Genomic DNA, 13,580 nt, shown 5'->3' on the forward strand with positions numbered 1-13,580 from the left:
TGAAGAGAAGCTGAGATGCACTATGTTGTATAATAAAGAATCTGTTAGGTTTTTGTTCTAGGTTCCTGGCACAGAGCTTTAAAAACTTGTAATTTCCCAAGTGGTAGAAATATCTTTGTTATTTATAAATTCAGGATCACACCTGAATTTATGCTAATGAGATGACTCAAGGTCAGCTTCTAAATAACTTCAGGATGGGAGCTGGCCACCAGAAAGACCAACTACATGACTAGGAGGTTGGGACTTTGAACCAGTCTGACTCTTGTAAAGGACTAAGTCCTTAATTTGTGAAGTCTGTGCTAATTCCAGATGGTGCCAGAGTTAAATTGCACTAGACCAGTTGGTGCCAGAATAAGCTCTCATACAGCCTCAGAGAATCAAGAAGGGTAATCTCAAGTCCTGATGTTCCACTTACAATACCTTCTGAGGCTCAGCTGTACATCTGGCCCTTGGGTTTCATGTGATCTGCTGGTATTTTTCTAACAGATTTCACATTTTGCTTGAAGTGGTTGGTGTAGGCTACTATTTCAATAATTTCTTATAAAGAATTAACACAGAACTTTGAAAAAATGAGATGTGATATATAAGAAGCTGTTATTTGCTAGTTCTTCTTAAACTTTATATAAATATTGTAATTTGCTAATTTTCCTTTTATTTGCATCTGTGGGAAATTAATTCCTACTACAAAATCCTCCAAATGGAGATTTTTGTGGAAAGCATGATTTTACTGTTCTTTGAAATTGTACAGCTTCTGTCTACTACGGCAGTTAGACTTAACAGGTCTCTGATTTTTTCCAATTGAATACTTTGACTTTAAAGTTTTAGTGGCTCCTTATCTAAGACCAGATTGTCATAAACTCTGAGAATGTGAATGTAGGAATGAACCAGAGGGATCATCTGGTTCACTCTTTTTATTATCACAAACTAGGTATCTCAGTGGCAGAGAAGTGAGCTGTCTGGCTCAAAATCAGATTATTACTAGCAAAGTCTGGATTTGAATGATTTTCTATTTTCTGATTCAATAAATTTATTCTCACTTTTCAGTGATAAACCTAAAGATTTAGTTATTTTTCTAGTGTTATAAATAAATGTGAAAGTTCTGTTATAATTTATTTGAAAATAGATGTGGCTATGAATTGACAATGAATCTCACCAGGGAAGCGGCTTCCCACGTGAGGCTGCCTCGCTCATGTCGGCTTTTGGGGCCTGGTGTTCAGATGAATCTTAACTGACTTAAATAAATGAACCCTTAATAGGATTTGAATCTACTTCTTTTTCTATAACTTTGCTTGTTTGGGTGAATATATTCCTTGGTGAATCTGCAAAAATTCCTTTTCTCTGAGTTGAAAAGGTCTGTTTTGTTCTGTTTTCTGTCTGTGGATACCCTGAAAGAAAGGAGATTTATTTTTTTTTAGCGTCAGACACTGAGTAATAATTTACACATGGCAAAAGTAACCCTTTTAGGTACAAAACACAGTTCTATAACTCTCACAACAATCAAGTTATAGAATATTTCTACTACCCCCAAAAGTTCCTTCATGCCCTTTGTAGTCAAAGCCCTCTTCCTACTTCCATTTTCAGATAAGCAAAAACAGAGTGTTCACTGCCAACATTACCGAAGCCATGTCTGAGACAGTTCAGAAATCAAGAAATAGCTAAAATATATATTATTGTTTCTATCTTTTAATTTCCATAATAATTTTAAATATGGTTTATAAACTCATATCTTTAGGTTGTAAAGTTTTCCATCTTTTTATTTGCTGGCCCTGTCTCATGTTTGTTCATTTCCTTATGTGATTTGCAATTTTTTATTCTAAACGTCTCTTTAACTTTCACTTTTATTGTGTTGCTAGTTTCTGGGTTGCAGTAAGTTGGAAGCATCTCTTCAAAGTGATTTTGTTTGCTTCTGTCAGTGCTTCAGATGTTTCTTAGTTTCAGATCAGTTTTTTTATGTCAATTTCTTTGCTTGAAATTTCTGCTTCATAGAGGAAGTATAAAATCATCCCTGGTATCAATTACGTAATTGCTGTATAACAAGCTACCCCAACACATATGGCTTAAAACAATTTATTATTGTGTCTCACATATTGTTATCTCTCGGCTCTACCCTTGCGTGTAGGGCAAGCTTAGGTTTTTAAATTTCTTTCAGGAGACTTTCCTTTTTCCTATCCAGAAGACAAGTTTCCTTGACTCTTGCCTTCCACTGGGAGAGGGTCTTCCTAGTTTTTATTTCACAGACTGGTTGCCTGGGACCAGCTTCTGGTTCTCTGCAGGGGTCCTAGTTCCAGCATCACTCTCCTCTCTGGATCTTGAACCCCAGTCAGGCCACTCATCCCCTAGAGCCTATATCTGGTTCCAGTACCACTCCCAGTTGCTGGCGTGTCAGGTAGCGCTAACTGTTTTCATCCATGTCTGGAACTTTATGGTTTGTAATGGGCAGGTGGCCCGTATCAGCTCAATCTACCGTGTATCTAGCTAGACATGTCCTTCATAATTTTCTTCAATGAATATTATTTTTTAAATGGCTTTTCTCAATTTTTCAAATGCTTTAGTTTTTCTTTCATATTTATTTGATTGTCAATATCAAGTAATCTGTGTCTTCATATGGTATTTTTATTTGTCTCTGTGGGTTGATATACAATTCAGCTGATTAGTTGTCAGTTAAATATAATTTTAATATCTTCACACTTTCATTTAGAGTAAAAGAGGTTAGGTCTAACATTGTGTTCCTTATATTTTAGAAATTATATATATTTGCTAGAGATTCTCTTTTGATCTTTGCTTTTGTTTCTTCCCTCTCCTGCCTGCCTATGCAGAGATTGTTATTACCCTAGTAAAATGTATTCCTCAAGGATGACTGCTAAAATTAATTCATGCATTGTCATTACTTAATCTTCAGTGTACTCTATGTGCTCTGATTTACAACACCCTTCATTCTATTGTTGCATCTTATGTGATCCCTGCAAATGCTTTTATGATTTCATTATATGAGAGATTGCAGACTAATTTTTTATTTACCTCTCAGTGTTCCCATAAGATTGTCATACTGTAGAATGAAACTCAATTCTTTGTTTAATTCCAGATGCCAGTTAGCAACCAGGCAAACAACACAGTCCTGAAAGAGGATTAGAACCATCAGCCTGGAGTTAAGTCCCCTTGATTAATGGATAACTCATCACTACAAAAATTTTTAATAGGCAGAAATTATAAGTTGCATTGCAGACAATTTATATTTCCATCCTGTGTTGCTAAAATATGAAACAAAATTGGCAGGGATCTATGTATCTACATTAAAGGCCTGTCTTTGGCAAAAGGCCATACCGATGGCATGTATCCTTTAGTCAATGACACCAAATAGTCCCTGATAGTGCTGTTATTCTGTGACTAATTTTCCCCTTTATACAGAGGGTGACCATGGGTTCCAAACAACTCAAGACACTCTGACTGGTAGAATTATAGTTTTGAGAACAATAAGAAGAAAACATTGTCGAAAAATTTTAGGTCATGTGGTCACTGTCCCTTTTAAAATGACTTGTGTTCTTTCTACTTCCCATTCTGTTTTAGTTCATGATGCTGTTACTATTTGAGTTAAATGGTTGCCTGTTTCATCTCTAAGGCTAGGTGTTTAGCAGATAGTTGAAGTTGTAAATTAAAGTAGAAGCAAGATCATTTAAGAAAAATGTAACTTTCCTGAAAGCCGACTCATAGAGATACTTCTCTATGTAAAAACAGAGATGACTACATTAGAAAAAATATCATGATAAAAACAAAGGATTAATTCCAACCTGTTCGATTCTAGAGCTTATACTCCTAATTCTAATGCTAAGCAGCAAAATAGGGACAGGAAGAAAACCTAAGATGACCTCTGAGCTTCAATTTATTTTTCTATAAAATAAACAACAATACCTCACAGAGTTTCTGCAGGGATTAAATTAGATGATATATGTAAAGCAATGTATACACAAATGACAATCTACAAATGTTTCCTTTTTCCTCCATCTAGCACAAACCTTCATGGCAGGTGATTCAATATTTAGATTTCAAAGAACTTAGTTATAATATTAGCAAAATTATAGTTAGACAGATTGAATTTCCAGACGTGCCCAAACGTCAATATTTAAGCAGCGCTCTCTTGGATTGAACTATAATTCCATAAGCCTTGGATAATTGCGAATTGACTGTAAACTGTGAATCACTTTATGTTTTGTACTATGTCTCTACATTAACAGGGACTAAACAATTGAAGGATTAGAGGTAAGTGAAATAGCTTGGCATCCGTAATATTTCAGGAAGAAATGCAACAGCATAACAAGCAGCATGGTCTCTGGCATTAATTGTTTGAGAAAGGTCTGATTTATCTCTGGAAAATTTCCCCCATGAATGCCAGTTATCACCCGAGTGTGAATTCTCTAAGGTGTTCAATAATCACTCAATTATCTCCGGTGCTTGCTCTCCATCCTGCCCTTTTAATATAGACTATTTCACATTTTCAGTTGTTCCAGGTTCTCGTCACATCTCAGTTACATGCAGCAATAGGCATTATGGAGACACTGCAAATCAAATTCCATAGATAATCCCAATCTCTTGCTCCACCAAACTTTTCATTAGAACATCAAAAGAGGTTGGGTTGGGGGAATCAAGTGATTACTGAGTCAGCCAGTGGTGATGATTTTAAATGACATGGCCCCAGTATTACTAGCTATAGATTGAAGTAATTTTCAAAATCATCCCCATAACTCCAGGTGCTGATTATTTATTGCCACATAACAAAAAACATTCAAATGTGTGGCTTAAAACAATTTATTATCATCTCTTACAGTTTTGACTGATCTTAGCTTGAGGTCTTTCATGCAGTTGAAGTCAAACAGAAGCCGATTCTGCTAAAGGTTCAGTGAGTGGGAATATCTCATGGCTGGCACCTGATGCTGACTGCTAAGCACTCAGCTGGGTCTGCCCTCCTGAGCATCTGCCCATGGCCTTTCTATGTGGCTTATATCTTGACAGTATAGCAGCAGTTCTTAGGGGGAGCAGCCCAAGAGTGACTTTCTAAGAGGTCCAGGTGGAAACTGCAAGGCTTCTTATGATCCTGTCTCAAAAGTCCCAGAGTGTCACTTCTGCCACATTCTATATAGGTCAAGAAGACACTAAGGTCAAGCCCAGGTAAGATAATGATACTTCTTTATGGAGAAATGTCAAGGTCACATTGCAGAAGAGCACATTCAATGGGAGATATTTGGAAAATACAGTCTGCCAAACCCAGTTCATCTACTTTTGTTCCAGCAGTTGCCAGAACTCACCTGTATCTGGAATGATCCTGGACTCCAGCTAGTTTAATTACTTTATTTATTTACCTGTGAACTCAGAACAATTCACAATTAGTAAATGCATAGAGGCGGTCACAGAGTATCAGTTCAAGACATGAATCATGATTATTTCACAAACCAGACTCTTGTATTCTTACTCTTGGTTCCAGTGTCTTGATTGATATTACATTCAGAATTCTATACTTTTATCTACCTTGGCCATTGAAATTCGGTCCTCCTCACCTCTTCTTTGACCTTTTTTTGTTTCAAATACTTGACTTGTTCCTGATACCTGATATCCGATACCCAGGTCTCTTACCACCTATCTTCAAAGTTGGGCTTCCAGGCCTTTGGATTATTCCTGACAAGTTTTAGTTTTGGTTCTGTAGCTTCTGCCTTTATCTCTTGGCTTACAGATAATTGCCTCTGATGTGGTAGACACCTTAATATTCAGTTTTCCAATCTCTGTCCCACTCCTACTCAGTCCACTTCAGATTATAATTTTATTAACCTGGTCCCATTGGTGTCTACTTCCACCAGAAGGCAGGTGCATTTATGTCTACAATCTGAGTTTTTCTCTTCGGTGAAAAATAAAGATTTCTTGCCATATAACTTTTAGTATCAGTGCCTTAAGACTTTCCAATGTCTTCAGTCTTCAACATCTATATTATTAGGCTCTTAGTCTCTCTAGAGTTTTGATATTCCTGCACTTCAATGACCCAGGAGATATGTTTGCTCTATTCTTAGTCATTTAGTGTTTTTCAGCAAGGATTCAGCAAAAGCTTCTGTTACTCATTAAGCATATTGAAGGAAATACTTTTAGGAAGGGAGGTAGGGGAAACTCCAAAGGTTTGAATAAGTGTTTTACTGGATTGAAAATAACTCTTGTAAATGGAACATAATTGGATAAATGGTCAGAATCTATTACTAAACTGACTCCTCCTAGGTCTCCAACCTTAGGATGGGACTAGATAGTTAAAATCTATTGGTAATAGGAGACTTTAATCTCCTTATGAATTTTTTCTTTGATGGTTTCTTGTTAAATTTCCTTGTGCTTAAATCATCTAAAGTCTCCATTTTGTATAGCTAGAAATTATTATATAGCATATGTCTTTTCCAAATTTGGAAAAACTAGAAACATTCTAATTTATTAGGTAACCATTTTCTTGATCTTCCAAATCCTAAATTAAATTAGAAAGTTTTTTATTGATCATCTGTCATGTCTTGGGCCACTGTAGCTGTCTATGAATATATGGGTGAGGGACATCATTAAGATAAATTCTCTTTGCCTTCAATAATTTTCATTTTGATAGAAGAGAGAGAACATGCTCACTCAGATAGCCAGAATATCTGCAAAGTGTGGTGTTTGTTATTGAGAAGTATAATTTTTGTTAGGTACAGTTTCAGATGCCCCTTGAAAAATGGACTTTAACTTATCATGAGTAAATGGGGAATAAAAAGGGCATTCTAAGTGGAAAGAACAGCTTGAATGAAGGTATAGAGGCAGGTCTACACAGATTCTTTTAGAGAAATGTTAACTAGATGAATTTTAAAAGGACAAGTTATATTTAGGAAAGTAATGGGCTGTAAGACTAGAAAGGTAGCTTTGAGCTACTTGGGAATGGCATGGATGCCTTCATTGAGAGTGTGTCTATACTGTTCTGTAGGTAATAATCACTACTGAAAATTTATGTGTCATTTCTGGCCTGTTGTCTAATTAACTCAAATTGGGTAGCATGTTCACAGTCCATTTGCGATAGGGAGCTTTAGGAATTCCAGTTAGAGACAAAGGATTGTGGCAGAATTGGCTCACTAGAATCTTGCAGTTTTATAACATGTATGGTTTGGCCTTGAAGGATGCTGGGAACTTGGGCTAGTAGGAAAGGGTAAGAAGTGAGGAAAGAAGAAAGTCTAGCTCTAGGTGAACTAGTGTGGAAATAGAGTTGGTCTAGAGGGAAGGGGCCCACAGTCTACATCTCAGTGACCAAAAGAGGACAATACATGTTTTGATCCTAGAAAGCCTTAGTTCTAGAAAACTTCAGGCAGCAGAAAAACCAGGTCCATTGGGAGGCACCACCTTGTTTCTGGAAGGTTTATCCAGTTTGAAATAGGACCCCAATCAGAGGCTGGAGATAGAGATCAGTCTCTAACTAGGGGTGGAAAATTCTAGCAAGGATTAGTTTATTTGAAGGATTCTAACCAAAAGGATAAGGTTCGGGGACGTAAAGCATGGTGGTTAAGTGATAGGATTTTGCAGTCAGGTGACTTAGGTTTAAATCTTAACCGAACTATTTTATTTTTTTTTTTTAGCTTTGGAACCTTGGGCATGTTCCTTTACCTTTCTGAATCTTGTTTCTCTTTCTGTCAATGGAGAAAGTACCCGTGTCATGATTTGAGGATTAGATGATGTAATCAGACAATATAATGCTGGTACATTATAACCATTCAGTAAATGGTTAGTGTGCTGGCTTGTCCTCTGTCAAATCTGCATCTATATTACCACCTCGTAAGGTCTCTGCATGCCAGAGGAGAAGCTGGGGACTGCGCTTCCTGATACAGCTTCTCTGTCTAGATCTGGTTAGGGTATTTCAAAGAGAAACAGTTGGGTGATATTTGGAAGCTAAGAGAAGAAGGCCCTGTTCTTTGGAGGCAGTTGCAACTAACATGGACAGAGAGATTCCCAAAGCTTTCCACTGAGCCCTAAAACAGCGATCCCCAGCCTTTTTGGCACCAGGGACCAGTGCTCCTATGAGACTCTAATGCCTGGTGATCTGAGGTGGAGCTGAGGCAGTGATGCTAGTGCTGGGAAGTGGCTGCAAATACAGACAAAGCTTTGCTCACTCGCCTGCCACTCACCCTTCTGCTGTGTGGCCTGGTTCCTAACAGGCCACAAACTGGTACCAGTCTGCAGCCTGGGTGTTGGGGATCCCTACCCTAAAATATCAACCACGTCAGTGCTTCAGGCAGAGATGAGGGGTGATGGTTTCCCAACTTTCTTTACCCTGGCTCTTCCAATAGGTATGTAGTCCTCTAAATCCTTGTATTAAGACACTTCTACCTAGAATACCCAGAGTAGCTTCTGTTTTTCTGACTCAACCTTGACAGATATAAGCAACTATTATTATTAATAATTTTGCAAAGCAAGACTTTTACTCCAAAAAGGGAAATTGGAGCACAGATTAGGAAACTAGAATGGAAGCTTAGCCACAAGTTGGAGGCTGTGGCAATGGGCCTAATTTTTGGTGGAGAGGGCCCAAGCACTGTATGAACTGTATGAAGCCTGTAGTTTGGGGTACCTGCTGAAGGGCTACACATGGGAAGGACTGAGTATGGGGTGTCCAAAGGGTGGGAAACAGGACAGAGGAAAGTTTACTTAAGACAATGGAAGTATCTGAAACAGAGGACCGGGCTAAGGCAAAAAAGCCTGGAATTCAGGGAAGAGTACCAGATCATGGAGGAGCCTCCAAATAGTGTCAACCTTGGAAGAATCAGAAATGTCACAATTGGAATTAAAAGGCTGACAGCCTTTGTGCTTAGGAGATTAGGACTAGAGAAATAGCCAATGGTGCCAGCATGCATGTGATGCTCCTGTTCACGGGGTAGGTGGGACTGCAATGTGTACAGGAAACAGCTGGACTTTAGCGACCAAATGTAGAGTAGAATAGAAAGCCAGAACGTTTAGGGCAGGAAGATGAAACTTAGAGCTCACTGAATGATGGTTTCTTAGACTATTAATACATGGGAAACCTTGGTTAGAAATGATACAGGGCTGGCCAGTGCTTGAGGATCCCCTGTCCCTGGATGAAACCGGGTGAGGTGACGGCTGGCACTTGGCAGATCCAGGGCTCAGGCTTTGTGATGGCCAGTTTGGTGTTCTTTTTGTGGCTCCACAGATGTTGGAACACATTTTAAAGGACAAAGAATAATTTTTATTGAAGGCATATAAAATGAAACCTGGATGTTATATAGTGACACATTAGTTTTTATAGCTGGCTGAACAGATTTATTTAGCTTCTAGAAAAATAGTATCTCATTTTTGTGCCTCATTGCTGCATTTACTAGTTGATGCTCAGTCATCCATAGATATTTTGCACTGAACACAGGCTCTATTAATTTATTATAAAGTGTTATTTATTTTTATTTTAAAGATGACACTTGCCCAGAAAGTATTAACAACTTTTATTGCTAGTATTTGTGAATCTAAGAGTTCTGTTCTTTTTAACCAACTGACTTTTAGTCAATTAGCTTTCTTTTGGAGTTTTATGATTAAAATCATTGAAAAAAATTTTATTAGAAAATATTGAGATACATTTACAAGTTTATAAAGAGACTGCATCAACAACTCGGTTCTGAAAAATTAGCTCCCATATTTACTTTAGTTCTTTTCCTTTAAGAAGTAAGTTTTGTGCCCCTCCTTAATCCCATTACTCTCTCTCCCTCCTCAGAGATGTGCTCTGCAATTAAACTGATCATTTGATGCAACTGAGCTTTGGTGCAACTTTCATTACAAATACAGGTATCTGTGCAAAATACTATCATTTTGCCTGTTTTTAAACATAAGAAATCAAACTGTATGTGTGGTTTTGAGCTATATTTCTTTCTCTCGACTTTATTTTACAGATTCATATGTTACGATACTCTTAATTCTTGTTCATGATTTAAATTGCTCTATAGTATTTCATATTATTACTGAACAATGACTTATTTGCCCATTTTCCAATATCAATATTCTGATAGTTTCTGTCTTAAATTTTTTTTCTATTATAAGGCATATTTCAGTGAACATTCACGTGCGTATGTATGGAACAGCTGAACTTCAGGGACTAGAGTGGGTTGAAAAACGCATGTACACATAGGCTCACCTACACCCCTAACTTTCTATCTCTTCTCAATATGAATGAGAGTTTCAATGCATATGTCTAGGGATGCTTGATAAGTCATCGTATCTTCAGTTTTGTTAGATGTTGCCAAATTATTTTTCAAGTTATTGCATCATTATTCCTTCTACCAGCAGTGTGTATGAAAATTTCTGTTTCCATTTGCTCTCCAACACCTGATATTTTCAGATTTGTTATTTTCTGCTAGTTCGATGTATGTGAAACTGTCTCTTATTGATGTTTTGATTTGTATTGCCTTCACTGTTAATGAGCCTGAGCGTCCTTTCAAATATGTGGTTTTCTACCAATTGTCCATATCCTTTGCCACTGGGTGGTTTCTCTCTTTCTTACTGATTAGAGGACTTTCTTTGTTAGTCTAGATATTTATCTTTTATTGGTTACATGTTATCTTCTCTCAGTCTATGGCTCACGTTTAAAATTTTTGTAATGATGCTGTTTGAGACACAGACACTTTAAGTTTTAATTTGGTGGATTTTTAAATCAATTCTATGCCTAATTTTTTATTTTATTCAACACATAAAAATGTTCTCCTATATTAACTTTCGAAAGTTTTAAATTTAAAATTACTTTTCCATTTTGATGTTTAATGAATCTGGAATATATTTTTATGTATGACATGAGGTAGGGGATTTTTTTTTTTTTCTGTTTGGATAACTAATTGTTTCCATGATTATTATCCCAGAACATTTATAAATTAGCCCACCCTTTCTCTGCTGACTTACTGGGACAGTTCTGGTATACCAAATTTCAGTATGCAGACATATCTGTTTCTGAGCTTTCTTTTCTGTTTCATTGGTACTTTTGTCTGTTTCTGCATGAGTACCACGCAATTTTAATTACTAAAGCATAATAATGTGTTTATGTTAACTTATTATTTTGTATAAGAGAAGTTATCTGTACCTTGATGATGGGGTAAATGTGCCTGTAAAATTGTGAGAATTAGGGTCCTCTTTTGGTAAAGATTTAAAAAAAATTAATTTAATTTCTTCAATGACTTTATACAGGAGTTCCATTTTTTTTCTTGAGCCAATTTTGCTATTTGTTTGCTGTTTTAGAAAATTATTCATTTTATCTTTTAAAATTTATTGGCATATTCTTATCAGTTCTGGAAAATCTGACCATTTGTCTTTGAGAATATTACTTTCTACCATATCTTTTATTCTATTCTTATGCTAGTACTATTAGATATTTATTTGAGTCTCTCTCTGTCTCTGTTTCTCTTTCTCTTTTTCTCTTTCTCTATCCATGTAGATATAGATACCTTTAAAATTCTTTTGTCTTTCTGTGCTGCATTCTGTGTGAATTCTTTAGGCTGCCTTCCAATTTACTAATTCTTTTTTCTCTTTGGGTCTAACTAGAGTTTTATCTTGTCTACTTATTGTGTTTTAATTTCAGTGCTTATAAGTTTAATGTTATATATTTTTATTTTCCATCATCTGTTCTTATTTATTACTAACTGCTTTGGATTTGAAATTTCTTGCTTTTATAACTGTTATTCCTGTATTTATCTCTTTGGGTATACCAAACAGTTTGTCTGACATAAATCATATTCTGATTTATGGACTGCCTTTCTTAGCTTTAGTTCTATTTATGTATTTTGGTCTTAAGAGTTTGCAGCATCATCATGTATTGAAGGTTAACTCTTTCTCTACTTATTTTGCCCTGTTTAGCAGTTTTGAGGTTGCATCCATCTACCTCCCACCTGACTACCCTTAATCCTCTGATCCAGAACCATGTCTCATATTGGTGGTTCTCTGCTCTTGTCCCTCAGTGATGATGGGATTATTGCAGAATCAGTCATCAAGTCAGGGGTTTTGTTGGTTCAGCATCTTGTTGCATTGTGGTGTACGTGTTCATCTGCCTCTTTAGGCATGAGGCTCATGTAAATAGCAGCCACAGACAATGGTTGGCATCTATTCTCTCCCTTTTCCAGAGCGTATGGGTCCAAATCCAACCTGTTCCCCAACAGGAGCTGAATTCACAGAATGCTCTGCCTACTAATATATGCAGAGAAGCACAGGCTTTTCTGATGTCTTGCTCATTATTGAATGTTTCCACTGGCTCCTTGGTGTTGCTTATCTCAATTTCTAATGTGTCATATTTTAAATGTTCTTTTAAAATATTTTACTTATTATTTTATATGTTTGAAACACCAAGTTCTCGAGCCATAAACATAAGGACGACAAACTAATTTTAAAAAATGAACTTTTTCTAAAAATAGTTTAAGGTTAACTCATACTTATTTTGAATAGCAGATTTTCAGCCTTCATTTCTTGTCTTTCTGTGGTCATGAGTTGACTAGTCTTATAGCTTCTTATTTATTTTTATCTTTGTGTTTGAACTTCATTTACCCATATAGTGTAATATTGTTGAATGGTTCACACATGTAATTTAGGCTCAATAATCAATTAAACATTGGAGCTCTGTTCCCAAGGAAATTGTTTTTTCAAGAAAAAAAATTGTGAAAAGGTTTCTTTTGTAAATTTTAAGGTAGTTTTCAGCTCACTCATAGAGCTGCTACTATTTGCATTGTTTTTATTTTAGATTGTATAATGGGAAATTTGAATACTCAGCTTACAACCCTTAAAACAACTTACCAATGAGGAATAAATGAGAAAATATATGCTAAAACACTTTGTAAATTTTAAAGGCCTATGCAAGTGTGAGTTAATTATTACCAGTTTTGAGCATATTATTCTGTTTCGATTTATGCACAAATAGTGTTTTAATATTTTTTTGTTGTTGATTTATGCTTGAAGGTTGTTTTAATAGATTTTGTTCTGCATAACAAAAGTTCTGTTTCCAAGTCATAGAAAAGTGTATGAATTTTCCTGGTCTGCATTTTAATACTATCATTAAATCTTACTTGACAATTGTTAATGTCTTATTAACCAGTGAGGTAAGCAATCATCATAAACTTATGACTATGGATATTCATAGTCCTCAAATTAATAGTCTTTGGATTGGAAGAGATGGATATTTCAGTAGTTTTTAAAATAGTTTTCATATTCTAGAACTGCAAGGGAGCTTGCAGGTCAACCATTGACCAACTAAATCAGTTTTGCTTTGATCGAGTCAATTCAATCATTGGTTATTCCCATCATAATTTAAGCTGCTGAACTAAATTGTGACCAAAAAAAACCCCAAAGAAATTGCGACCTTGGTCTTAGCCCTGTGGTTCTTTTAAACCCATTATAACTCTGAGTTTTTCAGAACCTTGTTAGAACACTGCTGCTCTTGGAGTCAATACGTGGCCACCACCTTGAGTATTGAAACTGTCATGTGATCAGCTTCCTCTGGCACTCTTTTAGCTAAGACTTTATGGAAGGAGTTTGTTGTAGACTAATTTAATGAAAACATCTGCTCCATAGAGCTCCCA

This window comes from Pteropus alecto, unplaced genomic scaffold, assembly GCF_000325575.1.
Source record: "Pteropus alecto unplaced genomic scaffold, ASM32557v1 scaffold10, whole genome shotgun sequence".
Classification (NCBI taxonomy): Eukaryota; Metazoa; Chordata; class Mammalia; order Chiroptera; family Pteropodidae; genus Pteropus; species Pteropus alecto.